This window comes from Callospermophilus lateralis, chromosome 7 (genome assembly GCF_048772815.1).
Source record: "Callospermophilus lateralis isolate mCalLat2 chromosome 7, mCalLat2.hap1, whole genome shotgun sequence".
Lineage (NCBI taxonomy): Eukaryota > Metazoa > Chordata > Mammalia > Rodentia > Sciuridae > Callospermophilus > Callospermophilus lateralis.
Window position 1 is genome coordinate 100283287 of NC_135311.1, and position 18517 is coordinate 100301803.

The following is an 18517-nucleotide window of genomic DNA, read 5'->3' on the forward strand; positions in this document are numbered from 1 at the left end:
CAAACTGAGCACAGATTTCCACCCACCCTGGATTTTTTCCCTAAGGCCAATTGCTCTTGCCTGATGAACAGTCTACATCCCTGAATGTCAAGATTGCGACAGAAAGGGTTGAAAGAAGGACAAGGTGGAGGGATCCATTTTATTTTTTTATTTATTTATTTTTTTTAAATATTTATTTTATTTTAGTTACCGGTGGACACAACATCTTTGTTTGTATGTGGTGCTGAGGATCGAACCCCGGCCGCATGCATGCCAGGCGAGCGCGCTATCGCTTGAGCCACATCCCCAGCCCCAGGGATCCATTTTAGGCAGAAGAAAGAATATGGACAAAACCCAGAGGCTTGGGAAGGAGCTCCCCCCACTCGGGCACCTGCCCCTGGTTCAATGTGACTAGAAGGTAGAGTGACATAGAAGCAAATGAAACTGACAAAATCCCTTGCCTTTGAGGACATCCCTGGAGCCTGATAGGCCTCCAGTATCAAGTCAATCTACCAGAGGGCACATTGATTTCTGTCCCACCTTCCAATATTGAATGAGCTCCTAGATGAGATGTGCACAAAAGCCCTTTGAGAACAGGGTTCGTTCTGATATCACTTTTAATCCTAATCCAGGTGAACAACTATAGTGCCCATGATTTGGGGGCCTGTTTCTGTAACCAGGCACCTCCCTGACCCTTCTTTGTTGGAGACAGAGATTTCAATAGTAATACTTTAGGAACTGTTGGGGTCAGCTGAGAAGGCTGGGTGGCCTGTGACTTTCTGGGGCCTGATCAAGAATTTTCTACCTCATGCTCAGCTGTGGTACCTGCCGCAGTCAAAAGCTCTTTCTTTTCTGGGTGAAACGGGAATGGATACAAGAAAAAGACTCTCAAAGTCATGAATAAAGAGGAAACTCTGCCTATGGGGTAAACACTCCTGGGCTCAGGAAGGCCTTCTCAGGTGGTGCCTAGGTTAGAAGCCTACAGAGGCTGGGCCTTAGGCTTGGGGGAACTTGCTCCTTGTCACTGTGTGACTTCAGGCAAGCCACTTCCCTTTTGTGGCCGTGAGTTCCTTCCTCTGTTAGCCAGGAGGTTGGGCCTATTCACACTTGAACAGCAGAACCCTTTGAACTTCTCTATGAAACAAGTCCACAAACAGGGGATGCTATTTTGAGGCAACAGAGGGGTCCTGGGGTTCTGCTTATTCTGCTTCTATCTTGTCTTCTCAGAACTTCTGACCCTACTGTATATTACTCCAGAGGGACAGAGGAATTTAATTTGAACTGGTCAGATTCACTTTTTTTTTCCTTTCTTTTTTTCTTATAGGCCAGCTCTTCTAGCTCCCAGCTCAGGGCAGAGGCAAGGGCAATTTAAGAGTTCTGTGATCATTTTCATTTTGTGTTTACATTGACGGGATCATCCATCCCTTCTCCCATTCAGTGTGAACAATCTGAATGATCTAGATGACCCCTCCCTCCCACCTTCTACGTATAGGTATAGGTATGAGGTTTCCGTGGCCCCGTTTGAATCTGTATTTCTGACTGTGGCAGCACCATGAGAGTGTCTAGACTGTTACCCTTGACATTTCCATGTGGTGTGTTTCCCAACTTAGAATATCTGTGATTGTTTTTTTTTTTTTTTTCTTAAAAGGATGTATTGTTAGAAGACAATGGCATAAATGAAATAGGAATCTCAAATATGAAGTCCAGGTAAGTGGGCCAGGGCCAAATGATGGCTCCCAGTTGTCAAGACCTCGGTTCCTTTCATGGTGTCCACTCTGTAGTCCTCAATACTTGCCTTGGATCTTGTGATCTAAGATGGCAGTTGCATATCATCCTTCAGGAAGGGAAAAATGGAAGAGCCCATATTTCCTTTTGGGGACAGAAGTTGTATACAGCATTTTTTTTTTCATATCTCATAATTTGGTCATATGGCCACACTTGGCTTCAAGGCGGGGGGGGGGGAGGGTGTCAAAAAATCTCTAGCAGGAAAATCTTGTGATCTACTAAAAATTCTAATGGAACAGAAACAGGAGGCAAGTAGATATCTCCAGCGCAGAGGTGTACTCATTTCTCAAACTTGAGAGACACTTTTTCCTACAGTGCTTTCCAGATATGAAATTCTGGGATCTGAGTAGAATCCAAGGCTGGATGGGAGCACAGGAGTTTAGTTTTTCCAGTCTGTATCACAGGATGAAGAGATGATAGACCCATGATTTTGCAGCTAACGCAACCGGGGTCCCAGAGAGTTTAGGTGACTTTCCCAGGGTTAACAATGGGAGAAACTATTCCTATGTCAGTGGTCATGGAAGGTTGGGATTCACTGGGCGCCCGGAAGGGCTCTTACCTCTGCTTTGTATTTCTGTACTCCCACGATGTGCTGGTTACTGCTCATGAGACTGTACCTTGCCCTACACCATTGTTTTGGAGAGTAAAGCAGCTCTTCTCTGGTGATCAGGGTATCCTGAAAGGAGCAAGAACTGTGGAATCCTGCTTCTGCTTCTTATTTTGGTATGGGCGCATACAAGGCGTTTCCTCCCCTGCGTATTTCCCCTCTGTTTAAAAAGAGGATAATATCCACCTCACAGCTATCTCCTTTCTCCTCCATCTCTGCTTTCCCCTCCTCTCCATCTTTCCCCATTTCCGGGCCTGCTCTCCAGTCTTCTCTCCTCTTTTCATTCATGGGATGACATCAATGAAAGACCTGAGATGGGACCTAGAACACAGAAGGGTAAGCCAAAGGTAGTTTCCTTCCCTTCTTCCTTCCCCTCCCTTCTTTTCTTTTCAGTCTCATATGATACTGCATATTTTCCCACCAAGCTTAATAATCACAGGACCTAGAAAACTAGATAAATTTAGTGGTTATATTAGATTCTCTTCTAAAAAATTGGGTGCCCAGAAATAGCATGCCTGGACTGGTGAACTTCTGCTTCCTTTTAACATTTTTGCTTGATTTTAATCAGACAAGAACTACAATACTTACTGGGTTTCCCCCTCTGACTATCTCATTGCTGGCCCCTGACCCAGTGATTCCCCCTTCCTCTGCATGACCTCAGAACTCTTTAAAATATTTATATAAATTTCATGCTTGCCATGGGTGTTTTTCCTCTTGTCTTCCACCACAGGATTCTATGGGTTCCTTGAGGACAGGGCATGGACATCTGCATAGCAGGCAGCCGAGCCCAGGATCTGGCCAAGAGGAAGTGCTCCGAAATCTCTGCTGAACACAGACAAGCATCTGTTACCACAGAGGTGTAGATCAGAGGAGGATGCAATGGAGAGACCATCTATCTAGTCCCACCTTGACACTTTAAAGATGAAAAGACTGAAGCGCAATTGGAGATCAACTTCCTTGAGCTCCGATCTTTTGCTAGGCTTCTTTGCCTTTGTCACAGTGCCTAAGAATACAGGAAGAAAGGACTAGGGCCAGGGAGGAAGGAAGGAGAGACTCATATTCATTAAGCACCAGCTTTAAGTCTGTGCTATCTCACTTTATCTTGGTAACACCCGAGGGAGGTCCGTGTTCTCCTCCCATCCCGTGAGATGAGGCTCAGAAAGGTGAAGTCATTCGTCCAGGTGCACACAGCTCATAGGAAGAGGAACTAGAAACTGAAGCAAGGTCCCTGAAGGCAAGGCCAAGATCTTCATTTTCAACCATGAGTCAGTCACGGAATGGTCAAGTGTGAGAATGTGTAGAAAACTAGAGCAATCTATGGGACTCTTTTAAGCAACAGTAATAACAGTTATATGGCCTCAAGAAAGTCCCCCAGTGTCTCTGAGCCTCAGTTTCCTCATCAGTAATGAAGGATGGACTTTGGGTGTTGAGGTCTCTCCAAGCTTTCCAGGGCTGGGACACGGCCTGACTCTCCCCGAATTCCTGGGCCGTCCTGCGAGCCATTTAAAAATGATAGATGCTTCCAGGAGGAGCGATGTCTCTTTAACTAGAATCGTCAAGGTCAGGCCAAGAAAACTTATTTGGGGGTTTTGATGGGATTTCACTTAATTGATTGGGGTGAAAAGTTCAGCGCTAAGTTGGAGGATTGGCTTTTCAGCTCTAAGTTGGAAGAGACAGGAGCCCTGACATGATTTGAGGTTGTGAGATGACGGCTCAGGCCTTAGGCAGCAGAGCCCAGTCACTCTCAGCTCCCTGGGGGAGGAGGGAGCTGCTGGGCAAGAGTAAATATGCCGTCTTGGTCACCAAGAAACCATGTCAAATTTCTGGGGTTTTCCTATGTTTTACTCTGCCTGCTGCCAGGAGGGTTTTCACAGTGGTGTGTGTGTGTGTGTGTGTGTGTGTGTGTGTGTGTGTGTGTGTGTTTCTCTCTTTTTCTAAATATGTTTTATTATTCCATATTTAAAAACATGTAAGCAACAAGAAAAAAATTTTTTTTTTTTTTTTTTTTGGTACCAGGAATCGAACCCGGGGGTACTGAACCACTGAGCCACATTCCCAGTCCTACTGATGTTTTTAAAATTTTTATTTATTTATCTATTTATTTGTTTATTTATTTTTGAGACAGGGTCTTACTAAGTTGCTCAAGGCCTACACTAAGTTGCCGAGGCTGGCTTTGAACTTGTGATACTCCTACTTCAGCTTTCTGAGTTGCTGGGATTACAGGCGTGTGACATTGAAATTTTTAACCACCTTTTCTTCAGAGCCTAGCTAACAGTTGTTTTGATCATTTCTGATGTCTGTGTTTTCTTTCTTGTCCTTATTCATTTAACTAAGATTCAGAAGTAGTAGCAAAGGTTACAATTGGGAGAACTTAAGCTACCTGTGGATACCAGACACATTCGAATTATTGAGCATCTGGGAACTTCCAGGCACTACCCTGGACTGCAGGGGTTCAGCAGTGAATAGCAGTGTCTGTTTCCGTGGGAATAACACTGGTGTGGAGCGCAGACAACAAGCCAGGAAGCAAATCGTTAATATATTTCCAGGTGATCTTATTGCATCTTCAAAACAACCTTAACCCAACAGGTACTATAAGCCCATTTTTACAAATATGCAGAAATACAGAGGCACAGATGAAGTGATCTGCACGAAGTGAGATGAGAAATATGATTTAAACTCAGCCTGCAGACCTTGAGGCTTTTTTTTTTTTTTTTTTTTTTTTTGCATTTCATCTTTACTGAGCCTGTGGTCATGAAAGGTCCAGTTCTGATGCCACCCAATGAAGCCAATAACTCCAAAGCAGGGTGACAGGAGAAGAAAGAGTTTGGCAATAGGTTAGCAGGTGGAAGATGTAGGGCTGTCACCAAATTCCATCTTGCCAGGGGTTTTCAGGTGCAAAAGTATAACCAAGTGTTTCAGAGGGTCTAATTTTAGTCACAGCCAGGTGGGCCCCAATTCTTGCAGTAATTGAGTCTTTTGACGTGGTTTCGGTGTTGTCTATAGGTCACCGGGAGTCTCAGGAGTTTCTGGTTCCTGTAAACCTGAAGAAAGATCACTGATTAGGAAGGAGGTTGTGTGACTGGTACTGTTCTTTGATGTTTTCCTTATTCTTCTTTTCAGGCAAGGCTGACTTTTCTGGTTAATTATTTGGGGAGTGAGGCAAAACAGAAACAGTGAAAAACAGGCTTGCTCATGCCAGGAGCTAGTTAACCCAATCATCGGCTTCAGGCCCAGGGGCAGGCGAACGGTGAAGGTCTGAAGCTTAAACTCTGGGGTTTTTGCTTGCGTGAACTGCTCACTTCTAAATCACTTCATGCCTAAATTTTAATCTTTTCCTAATGAAGATCCACCGTATTTTTTGTAAACCTGGAATCTCATAAAACCTGGATTGGTTCTCACTGGGCTTTGGATTCAGAGACATTCCATTTCTTTTGAAGCCAGTGGAAGAGACAGACATGGAAACAAGTAATCTTAACGTACAGACTTCGGAGTTACAATGGAGGGTTTATGGCTTAATTATGTCCCTTACCTTTGGCCCAAATCACAAGCTGAAATCCTAACACTTAACATGACTATATTTGGAGGTAAGGTTTTGGGGGGGGGGCTAATGAAAGACAAATGGGGTTTAAAGGATGGGCTGTAATCCAATAGGGTTGGTATCCTTAAAGGAAAGGAAGAAGCACTAGAGATGCAGTTCTGGAGAAGGAAGACCAGACGAGGACACAGGAAGAAGGCATCCATCTACAGGCCTGGAAGAGAGCCCTCACCAGAAACCGAATCTGCTGACCCCAGTATCATGGACTTTCAGTCTCCAGAACTGTGAGAAAGATACATTTCTAAATAACTCAGACTGTGGTAACTTGTTCAGGCAGCCCCAGTGGAGTAATGCAAGAGGAAAAGTAGTCAAAGATTCACAAGGAAAAGTACCTGAAATTCGTATATTTCAAAGAAATATCAGAAGAAGGCTTCTTACGGCCCTAGATCTGTACTCCCAGTAAATTGAGTGCTCTGCTGTTGGAAGACAGAGGCCTGGGGGAAGATCTAAACTCTGGTCTCATTAACAACATCATGCTTCTTAGGAGGAGGCTGGTTTTGCTTCCTTCTCCTCCTTCTCTTCCTCCTTCTCCTCCCTCCTCCTCCTCCCTCCTCCTCCCTCCTCCTCCTCCTACTCTTTTGTAAACCTAAAACTTGGGCCTGGGAGGTTGAAGTGCGTTGAAGAGAGTCATGGTCAAACTTGGTATCGATTTGGCTTGCAGCGAAGAGCACTTCTGACCTGACCCAAGTCTTGGCCCTGAGCTGACTCTTGCTGTGTATCTTTGGGTGAATCATTTACTCTCTCTGGGCCTTGGTCCCAATTTCTCAAAGACATACCACTTGGGTTAAAATGGTCTTTTTCTGTGCAATGATATTTAACCAACTGGTATAAAAAAGGTGTAGAAATTAAAAATTTGGAGAAGATCTCATTTCCAAGGACAGTGTCTGATTCAGTCCTAAAATGACAAGTTTTAACTCCAAATCAAGGTTTAGCACTGAGACTCTGTGGACACTCATGGGAGGTGGAGGTGCTGGTCCTGACCCCCATTCCTGGCATGCTTCTTCCTCCCTTCTATCTGCCCCGTGTGATTCTGTTGACTTCCAAATTCAAAACGAATGCCATTTTGTTGGTAGCCTGTTCTTCCCTGTGTTCATACCTCCATGGTTCTATATACTTAATACATCCCAAAGGAATGTTTCTTATCTCTCCATAGTTGACTTGATAAAAGTGGGAGCCATGTCTTATTGGTCTCAATACTTCTAATATCTGGCCCAGGTGCTTAGCTAATGGCCAGGACATGAATGAACCCAATGGAAAGTACTGGGATGGATAAAAATTCAGGTCCTAGAGAATATAGATTCAAACAGAAAAGGCCTAGAAAGCCCTATCCCAAGAGGTGTGAATGAGAGGAGGATTTTTCTCTCATCTGGTTTGCTCTTGGCTTTATAGGTCATCACCCTCATTAAGGACAGCTCCCCGAAGCTGCCGGCAGGAAATGCTTCACTATCAGGCCCGATGGCCCATATTGAAGACATAATCCTTTGGCCCATGACTCACCAATGGATTCCAGAAGGCACAGTGTGGGTGGCCTTCCTCTATCAATCAATGGTTGGGCGTCTCAGCTTGTGATTGGAGCTCCTTCTTGCCACCCAAGCTTATAGGTCTTTCAGATGCAGCCTGTATGGAGACCTCTGGCCATCAGGCCTGCTCCATTTCTAACCACCCACCAGGAGACGCAGGAAGCATCCATAAAAAACTAGCTTTTATGACCACTGACACCCCCTTGAGCATGGTCACTCTGATCATTCAGCATTTATGAGACACCCTTCATGCAGTGGGGCGAGGGAAAGGCGATTTGGCAGCCTCAACACAAACGAATATTTCTATATTACCCCCGCCCCGCAAGGTACTGTCTCCCTCAGAGATTATTCATTCTTAGTTACTTTGGGGAGCTCACATAGGCCAGGGCAAAAAAATCCCACTATGTGTCCCAAATAATATGAACCCCAGTCATTTCCAAGGGAACTTCACTTAACCAAAACCCAACACAGGTGAACTTTCAACTAACCACGTTTTGAGTTTGGCGCTTGTGTCCATTTGTTTTCTGAGTGATGTTGATGGGCATGTTCATTCTTTGTCACTGGGTAAAATATTTAGACTTCTGACTTTATGTCAGACCCTGTGTCTGGGCTTGATATTACCAGGATAAATAAGGTAACCTGTGTCCCTGAGAACTCCAGTTTGGGAGAAGATAGTTATGGAAACAGAAATATGTTATAGGTGGTATGTGAGAGTCATGTTCATTGAAGGGTAGAGGCCCTAGAGGAAGGAGCGGTCAACTCACTCCACTGGGCAGGGCAGGCTAGGAAGGCTTTGCAGGAGGAAAGTTCCAGAAGGTGTTTGAGGGATGGTGACAATTTGAGGGGGTGTGAGTGTGGATCTTATAAGCAGAGGGAATGGCTGAGTAAAGGTATAGAGCCTGACGTGGCACGGCCTATTCAGGGAATCTGAGCCACGCAGAACAGGCATGTCCGTACCTATGGCATGCAGGTGGCAGGGGCTGCCTGAGGAAGGGCCTGGCCTGTTGTTGAGGAAGGGTGGTGGCCATGCCTGCTTCCTCGGGAAGCATGAGTTACTCTCCTTAGGGTGTACCTCCCTGTGGTCTGGGTGACACTCTGTGAAGAGCTCCCACCTCTGGACACTCCACCTGTCCTTTTCAAGGGACTGTCCTCTGTTCACCCTTCCATGACAGTGTTCTTCAGGTCCCCTCCACTTTTCCCATGCTAGACCCCCTCTCTGAGGATTTTTTCCACTGTGGTGATTTCTCAAATGATATCTCATCCAGATGAGCTCTGACCGGACCTGGGACCAGATAGTCACATGGACCCAATGCTTCATGAATGTCACTATCTGATAGGCAGCCATCTGCTCCCGAAGCCTTTGTTGATGCTGTTTCCTATGCTTAGGAAAGACATCCATAGCCAGCCACTTACTGTATCTTCAAAACTGGAGTCATCCTAGACTCCTCACTTTCCTTCTAAGTCACATCTCGTCCAACAAGCATTCATTCATCCATCCATTCATCCATTATATGTTTATTCAGTTCTTTCTTTCTTTCCCTCCACCCTCCCTCAACCCACCCCAGCCCAGCCCACTGGCACCAGTGCCTTCTCGATGCTCCCACAGCCCTCTCTCCTTGTACTGGGTATCCAGAGTGACAGTCACCTGTCCATGAGTCCTTCTGTCATTTGACTATGAGCTCCCCAAGAGCCAGGGCCCTGTTTTATCCATCTCTACGTCACCCAAAGCTTCCTTGGGGAGGTGCTGCCAGGACTGAGCCCACAACACTGCATAGGAGTCTGGCCGAGGAGATGGTGGGGGAAGAGTTGGGACTTATCCCAAGGAGAGGGTGTGCAGCAGGCAGAGCTGTGGACTGAAGGCCAGGTTAGGAGTGCGGAAGACATGCTGATGGGCAGACTCAGTGTGCAGGTGGAGGGTGGCTGCAGTAAGAAGGCCGAGAGGCGAGGTGACCTGCCCCAGCCAGGTGCTCCAGGCACAGAGACAGTGATACCTGGAGACATTTCTCAGGTCCTCAGCTGCCTTTGCTCACATTTGCATATGGGCATACAGACATGGATGAAGCTCCCAAGTGTTTTCCAGCTGAGCGCGAAGCAGATATCAGGGCTATTTGTTGAGAACAGAAAGCGAAGCAGGCTTAGGAGGATGAGCACGGGCCTTCAGTTTCAGACCAGTTTTGACATAACCTGTTCCAAAATGCTTTGTGAACCTAAAACGATAAAAGGGTTTTTTGTTTGTTAGTTTCTCTCACAGGGGATGGGGCTGTTGCTCCTGGATCCAACCTTTACCTATCTGGATTAAATCCATGCCCTTGAAGTGGACCCAAGGTCCTAGGACAGAAAAGTGGACTATTTAGCAACGTGGACGGTGGGTGGGGAGTCACAGCAAACACTGGACTCTTTTACCTTCGCTGACCTTCTGACTGTGGCGGGACTTCTGCTCTCTGGCACCTCCTGTGAAGAAGGCTGGGATGTTTGAGATACTCAACAAATCCCCATCCACACCAGGAAGGGGGAGGGGACTTCTGGAAGGGCCTCTGCCTCATTCCCCTCCCCCTCCACGTGCTTCTCATTAAAGGGCTGATGGAGGGGGCGCTGGGGTGGGCTCCATCTATCATCACTCTGTCCTCCTCCAACTCAACCTTCCAGAAAGCTTAGGGTTTTAAAGGGAAAGGAGCTTTGAAAAAGAAAGTGCAATTCAAGGGAAAACTGGATTTTAGAGCTTGTATAGGTGCTGGTTCTCTTTCTTTTTGTTTGTTATTCCGTGTGAAAGGGTAGGTGTTTTCTGTTGCTGTTGGGCAGAGCAGCATCTCTGGCCTTCCTGCAGCAAGTGAAATGGGGGCTGGTCTGGGGATGAGACTGGGCACTACAGAGTCATCACCCCGAACCACCTCGTCTGCTGCTGTGGTTTTAGTTTTTACGGTTGTCAGGTGCGTACATTACTGGCTCTGTGGCAATGCATCTTTTCTCTTGGTAGATTTGGTTCACAGCCAGCAGGGCTGACCACTCAGCAGTTTGGACAGGCACCATCCTGTTTACCGAGGCCGCATGGCCACTGGCTTACTCAGCAGATCCTTGAAGCCCACGTCTTGTAGGACGCCTTCTAACCTGGTCGTATTTTTTTCCTGTGTACTTCAACAATAGGCTGCTTTCTACCCTCTGATAAGGAGTCTATCATTCATAACTGAAATCAGGGATGGGTTGGTGGAGGTTCCGGAATGTTCTGGAACACTTCCTTTCGGGTCACATAACCATTGAGACATAATTTCTGACTAATCAACTCTTGTGATAGAGCATGGGCAAGGTAACAGGACAGAAATAGCAAAGGAAACCAAGATTAATGTGGAAACGTCTTGAGATATCAGCCTAGGAAATTGTGAAGGAGCCAGAGAGGCTCCTTGGAGAATGAGCGGGAGGTCAGGAAAGATAAGCTCATGGTGGAGTGAAAGGGGCTCTGGTGTTGATTGCGTGACATGAGCCCAGCCTGTGTCACTTACTAGCTGTGGGATTAGCAGTGGTACGCAGGTCAACCTACCACTGTGAATCTCAGTTTCCCCGATTCAAAGGTGGGATAATGTGACCCACATCCTTGAGAACCTGAGAGAGGATGTGTGAGGGTTTAATGCAGAACCTGGCATTTGAGAGCTCAATGCACGATAGCATAACAATAACAATAACAGCTCACAGAGGTTGCGTGCTCACTGAGGCTTTATTTTAAGTGATTTAATTCATGAAGTCAGTATGATCCGAAAACTCACTTTGCAGTTGAGGAAAACAGGTTTGGAGGGTTTTGGCAAATTCCCAAGTTACGTACCTCCTAAGTAGTAGATCTGAGATTCAGACTTAGGCAATAATCTTTTAGTTTCAATTCATACTATGTAATTGGAGGCGTAATTATAATTGTCATTGGTTTTCTTCAGCTGTACAGTAATAAAAATTGGGAGCTTTTTCAACCAAGAAAAAATTGAAAGGTAGGAAAAAAAATTCCCAGGTGCTATGTGATAAAATCCTTAAACACTGAGTTTACTTAATTAACCTTCATGTTTGGCCTGGAAAAGATGTATTTGCATTTCAGAAATAAGGAAATCAAGATGCAAAAATATTGCACAGCTTGTTGGGTTCAAAGTTCAACCTCTCTCTATCATCCTGTTGCCTCCAGGAAACCCACTCAATGTCACCATGTAGGGGCCGCATGACATGCCAGAGCCCCGTCCACAGGGATGACTAAAACCCTGGGGGTGCTTATACCGACTTGCGTCAGAGCTGCCAGGGAAGGAGGCCCGTGAATAAGTTCAAAAGACACTGGGTCCAAAAGGAGTCACCGATCAGACTCCCAGAGGAAGTGAAGAGGGCAATAGGAAAAGTACTGCTGGGGCCTGATGGTCCATGAAGTGCAGAGGAAACATCAGAGAACAAGGAAAATGGATAGGAGAGCCTATATTTAAAACTGGCTCAAGGTAAGGAAGGAAGTGATGGGCTTAACTTTAGAAAGCCTCAGACTCTGAGGCTCCTGAGGTATGAGACATGGAAACTTGGGTGAGGATTATGTGTCATTTATATAGCATCCATCCGCCGGCTTCCAGTGGAGAAGTGGGGGCCGATTCACTTGAAGGCATCCCCAGCAGGACTGAGAAAGGATGAGCCTTGAAGTCAGATAGATCTAGGGTTGAGCGGAATTGGATCAGGTGACTTATTTCAGCGCTGTGAGCCTCGATTCCCTTCTCTATAAAATGGGGCGATCGTGTCTGCCTGACAGAGTTCTTATTAAGAATTAAATGAGAAGAGATTGCAAGGACCTGGTAAACTGCAAGGCCCGGGTTGACACGAGGACACGTCCATTGAATGAAACTTCATGGGGAAATGAAATGCTTACAAAAATTTTTGTTTACGAAGCAAGTCTTCTGTGAACTGTGATGAAAATGTTGTCTGTTCACTCTAATTTCTTGAGATCAGGAAAGAGGTTCTCCTATCGCCTGCGATTGGTCTTTTACTGAATCAGTGCTGATCACACTCTGAAGACAGGCGGAAGGTTTGACAGCTGTGAGATTCTGTTCGTCTACTTGAGCCCTGTCGTAGAATATCACTGCTAATTCCATAATGCTCTCCGAAGTTTACACTTTAACACTGATCTCTCTTTTTTCTTCCAAACTAAGAGAGCTCTACTTTTTTCTGGTTCTCAAATTTGTAAGTTGGTTGACAATGATTTTATTAATTCACTGTGATATGAATTTCTGAGACATAATCATTTTTACATATACATGGTTCTAGATTTTGTTCTTCGTTCATATAAGTACCTGTTGCATTCTTTAGGTAAATTAAAAATACATTATGAGTTATTTCGAGGCAGAAGGAATCACATAAGACATATCTAAGTATTCATTATCCAGTGTAAGAGAGGACATCCCACTGAAATGCCCTGTGTGTCTCGTTCCAATTGCGTCCCCCAACCCTCCTCACCCAGCAGGCTGGTGTCTCTGTTGCTCTTTCAACAACCCTTATGGCAATTGAGATTCTTTCACTAGCAAGTGATCGACAACCCCAGACCTTCCCCCACCGAAGAATGCATTTGTTCATACAATTTCAGTGTCCTGGAGTAGAACTGCAAGTATGTCATCAGGAGTCTCTCCCTCCTTCAGGTCCCTTTCCTCCATTTTGGATTTTGTTCTCAGTTTCTACAGAGGGGCAAGATGGTGGCCAACAGCCTGTATCCCCTGGTGTTGTGGTTTAGATGTGAGGTATCCTCCCAAATCTCATGTATGAGATGAGAGGACAATGCAGGAAAGCTTAGAGGAGAAATGACTGGGCCACAAGAACATTTATCCAATCAGTGGATCAATCCCGTGATGGGATTAACTGAGAGAGGCCTGAGGGCAGGTAGTGGCTGGAGGAGGTGGATCACTGGGGGCGTGCCTTTGGGGTATATATTTTGTATCTGGCAAATGGGGTCTGTCTCTGCTTGCTGATCATCATGTGACTGCTTCCCTTGGCCATACTCTTCCATCACACTTGAGCCTGAAGGAATGGAGCCAGCTGTTCACGGACTGAGGCCCCTGAAATAGACTTTTCCTCCTCTAAAATTGTTCTTGTTGTGTCTTTTAGTCATAGCAGTGAAAAAGCACACTAAAACACTTGAATTCACATTCAGCAGGAAAAAGCCGCACATCTTTCTGGTAGCTCCAACCCAAGATCTGGGTTTGCTTTGATTAGACGAACCACACTGTCATGCCAATCCTGAACACATTTAACTTCTGCCGTGGTTTTGACATCTGGAGTCTATCAAACTTTTCTGACGCTCATTTGCTTCTTCCTGTATTAGATAACAAACCCCAGGAGTTGACTACCTTTTCTGTAATGTTTTCCCTGGGGGCAGGTGGGACACAGATAATGTCCTTTAACATTTACCAAGTGCTCTGGGGTGCCAGGTAGGTACCTTACCTCAGTCAGTCTTAACAACATGGGTGCGAGGTAGGTATGGGGCCCATTTTAGACAAGAGGAAAACAGAGGCTTAGAGGAGAGAAATACCTGTTGAGTTTCTACAACTTGTGTCTGTGGAGGGGGTGCAGCAGGGATCTAGCCCCCAGTTTACCTCATGGAAAGGAAAAAAAGCACCATCTTCTAGTCTAGTGGCAACACAGCCAGTCACATGGTCTCTCTTGCAAAACCCATGTGTTTACCTCACAGGGCTGTTGTCAATGTGACACAAAAACAATGTCAACCGAAGCATTCACAGACAGCAGTTCATTGATATGTCCTAATGTACCTCCTTCAAGGCCCAGGAGAGAGGAAGAGGACAGACTTGGTAGTTGGCCCAGTCATTCTGAGGCAAGCAGATTAAGTAAGAAGTGATAAGTTATTCAAATACATCGTTTAAAGACATCTACAATTATTCAGTATTTTTGTTTGTTTTTGATACTTGGGATTGAACTCAGGGGTGCTTTATCATGACATCCACAGGCCTTCTTATTTTTTATTTCGAGACAGGGTTTTACTAAGTTGCTAGAGCTGGTTTTAAGCTTGTGAGCCTCCTGCCTCAGCCTCCTGAGCTGTGGGATTACAGGTGTGAGCCACTGCACCTGGCAATTTTCAGGATTTTAAGAATATAAAACACTTTGAAAAAAGTATTTATTCGGGGCAAACAACATGGTGGGGGCCCCTGTAAAGTGTAGTAGAAAGAAGTAGAATTTAAGAATGAACAGGTCTGGCTTCCAGTCTGCATCTGGCCATTGCTGGACCTGCTGTATGACTTGGAGCAAGGTCCAGTCTCCGCCTCAGCCTCCGTTTCTCCAGTGGAGTGTGGCTCAGCCTCCTTTCAGACTTGGTTTCTCTGTTGACTCAATGAGGATTTTGGATAGAGACATTTCCTACCCTAAAGTTTTTTTTTTTTTTTTTTTTTTTTTTTTTTTTTTTTTAACCTATAGAATTAATACAGGGTGAGAATAATTAGGAAGTGATGGTAACCCCACACTAAGCAGGTGTCATCCCTGAGGGTCACAGGAAAAGAAAAAATTTCCTCCATTGGCTTCAGCACAGCCTCTGTGGGCTGAGCAGGAGCTGAGGAATGGGACCCTAGGGGCTTTCCTGCCTCTGGAATTAATGTTGGCTTTGGTTATTCCCCAGCCAAAAGCTTTAGGACTCCTACAAGGAGTTGCTTGAAGTCCGTGGCCAAGATCCAGCTGGGATGTGAGGAATACAGGTCATTAGCAAGAGACTTGCATGTCCTGAGACTGGCTTCCTGGAGGGGAGTCTCACCCCAGCACTGAGGGCACAGTCAGAGAGAAACTCAGCCTCTTTACAGCCAGTGGCAGGGTTTGAGGGGGGAGCAAGCAGAGTTGTGGCATCAGGAGCGGGGACCAGCGCTGGCCTGAGGGTCCCAGGGTCCAGCCCAGGCTCTGTGGCTGACCTGGTCAATCATTCCCTCCTCCTGGGCCATATTTCCCTCATTTTCAGAATGAGGCAGAACTGGACGTGCGTCGGGACTTTCCTGCTCAGACAGAGAGCTTTGGAGGGGGAGCGCTGCAGGTGTTGGAGCCACTCTGCCTGGGTTCTGAGCCAGTCCTGCTGCTCACGGTCTTTGTTTCCTTTGGTGATTTATTTTATTCTCTCCTCTGTGAAATGGGGATGCTAGTGATTCTCACTGCATGGGGTTTTGAGACAAATAAAAAGCAATGCACTTGCAATAGTGCCTGGATGCAGTACATGCCCTACCAGCTTCACCCGCCATGGTGGCTATGTTGTGACAGCACACCGCGAAGGCTTGAGCATTCCACAGCAGACAATGTCCTCGGTGCTGGAGGGTGGGAGGGCAGACCTGAGGATCCTAGGCCTGCTAGCTCCAGCAGTGCCTGGGAGTTCCTATGGTAACAGGAAGATGGCGTCATGTCCAAATCTGCTAAGGACCCCACAGGAGACGCCTCTGGCAGAGGAACCTCTTTAGGGCCAAAGTTTTAGATATCAGAGTCTGGTAGCAGGGACTGGAGGGAGTGTAAAAGGAAGGAGGGATCCGGGCGTGGTGGTGCACACCTGTAATCCCAGTGGCTCAGGAAGATGAGAGAGGAGGATCGCAAGTTCAAAGCCAGCCTCAGCCACAGTGAGGTGCTCAGCAACTCAGTGAGACCCTGTCTCTAAATAAAGTACAAAATAGGGCTGGGGATGTGGCTCAGTGGTCAAGGGCCCCTGAGTTCAATCCCTGGTACCAAAAAAAAAAAAAAAAAAAAAAAAGAAAGAAAAGAAAAAAAAAAAGAAGGAAAAAAAAGGAGGGAAAGAGTCTGTGAGCTATCTGTACACAGAGTCATGTCAGAGCCAGGCAGACATGAAGGCCTGGGTGCTACAGTTTGAATATGGCTGGTGTGTGGCCTCTAAGGGTTCATGTGTTAAAAGCTAGGTCTTCCGGGTGGTGACATTGGAGCCTAATGCAAGGTAATTAGGTCATTTGGGGCATCACCCTCAGAAAAAATTAAGGTAGTTCTTGTAGGACCTTGCTTAGTTCTCGAGATGTGGTTGCTATAAAAAGAGCAAGCCTGGCTTTTTCCCAGCTTCTGGATTCCTATTTCTTCATGCAATATCTTCCTCTTGCATATATTCTCATTACGAAGCCGTTACTAAGATGCAACATGGTCAGGGTGGCTTTGCCAAAGCCAGTGCCATGCTATTTGAAACTACAACTTTCAAAACTTTGAGCTAAATAACCCTCTTTCCTTTGAAAATTACCTAGCCCTCAGGTATTTTGTCATAGCAATGGAAAATGAAGTGATATATGGCTTCCTTGCTGTAGGACCATTGGACAAATCTCTGAATACATCTGATCTTTGCATTGCTCATGGGTATGATGAGAACATAGTGCCCAGACCATAGGTCTGTGGACAGTCTGAATGAAATAATGCAGTGAGGGCACCGGGCACAGTGTGAGCCACCATGAGGATGCTCAACAGGTGTGAGCTGAATCTGAATTGGAGGAAAGCAGAATATGGCCTGAGACAGCCCTGGGGCCAACCCAAGGGTGGGGATGTTGTTTTTGGAAGTTGTGTGTGTGTGTGTGTGTGTGTGTGTGTGTGTGTGTGTGAATGCATGCATGCGTGTTTAAGGTTGTACTTCAGTGGAGGTGCAGGGTATGAAGAGGAAAGAGTTTTATTTATTTATTTTTTCTTTTTCCCCAGTGCTGATGATGGAACTCAGGGCCTCGTGCATGCTAGCGAAATGCTGTCCCCCTGAGCTCCACCCCAAGACCCTGTGACTTCTTGAGTGCTGGGAAGACCTTGCTAGTGACCCTGGTCTCTTTATCCCAAGTGCCACCACCATGGCTTTGGGACCACATCCTCCTACCCAGATGCCGGCATCAGCCCCTTAACTGGCCTCTGCCTCCGTCTCCCATTCGTTCATTCTCCTCCACCTTGTGGTCAGAAGCGTCCTTCTAAAATGGGGACGTGGCTGTGTCACTCCAGTGGCTCCCCACCACCCTCAGGACGGAGCTGAGCAAAGCTGTCTTCTGACTGCCCTGAGAGCCTGCCATCCTCCCTTCTCACCCTGCTGTGCCCCCCGAGACCCTGACCCAGGTCCAGCGAGACCCAGCCAGATGGGGGAAGGCAGGGGAAGGTGACTGGAGCCCGTGTCCCAGCCCACGTCCCAGCCTTCTTGCCAGGTCACCCAGAGAGACTGCTTCCCTCTAGCGAAGGCCACAGTTCCCACCACAAGCATCGACCCCCTCAACCCCCCACTGCCCTGCAGGATGGTAATGGTCACTTTGTCAGTTTTTGACACAAAGCGTGTACTTAATAAATAGAGAATGAATGGCTTCTATTGTCCAGGGCTCCATTGTACAACACTGTACTTTCCCATGCCACCAACAGCAGCCTCGGGAGGGAGAGGGTAGAAATTCTATCCGGGCTTTATGGAGGAGGACTCCGAAACATGGAGGGACTTACCCAGAGCCACAGAGAGGGACCGGGGCACTAGACCCCGCTGGGCTCCTCTCCCTGGGGTGGGCAGCCCCTCAGCTGTCTGTGGGACTCAGCCCTGGTCCCCTCTCTTGCTGTGGGGTCCAGGAGGCTGCAGAATGTAGAATCCAGGGCCCTCCACGGTCTCTGCTTTGGTCACTTTCCCTGAAAATCTCTGAGTCACCTTTGGGATTTTCCAGACTGTAGGCTCCTGGAGGGTTAAAAAAAAAAAAGAAGTCCCATGTGTCGCAAGTTCTGAAACCAGTTGCTTGTACAAGTCCTGTTGGCCCAGACGCCTGTCTGAGCAACGTGGGAGCCAGAGAGACAACTCCAGGAAGTGAGACTCTGCTGCTCAATAAGTGGCATTGATCATTTACATAAGGTTCCTAATAGCTGTGAAGAGCAGTCCCGGGCGCTTCTGGGTGTGCTCATGTGCCCTAGTGACACTCAGCTCCAGTGACACTCAGCTGGCTGTGTTTCCTCTGCTGCATCTGTGCCCATTGTTGGGGTGGTGGGGAGTCTTATCCAGCTGAGAAGCCCAGAACCCAGCTCAGAAGCTGATACACCAAAGAAGTCCCGGGTTGTAAATGCCTTGACCAAAGT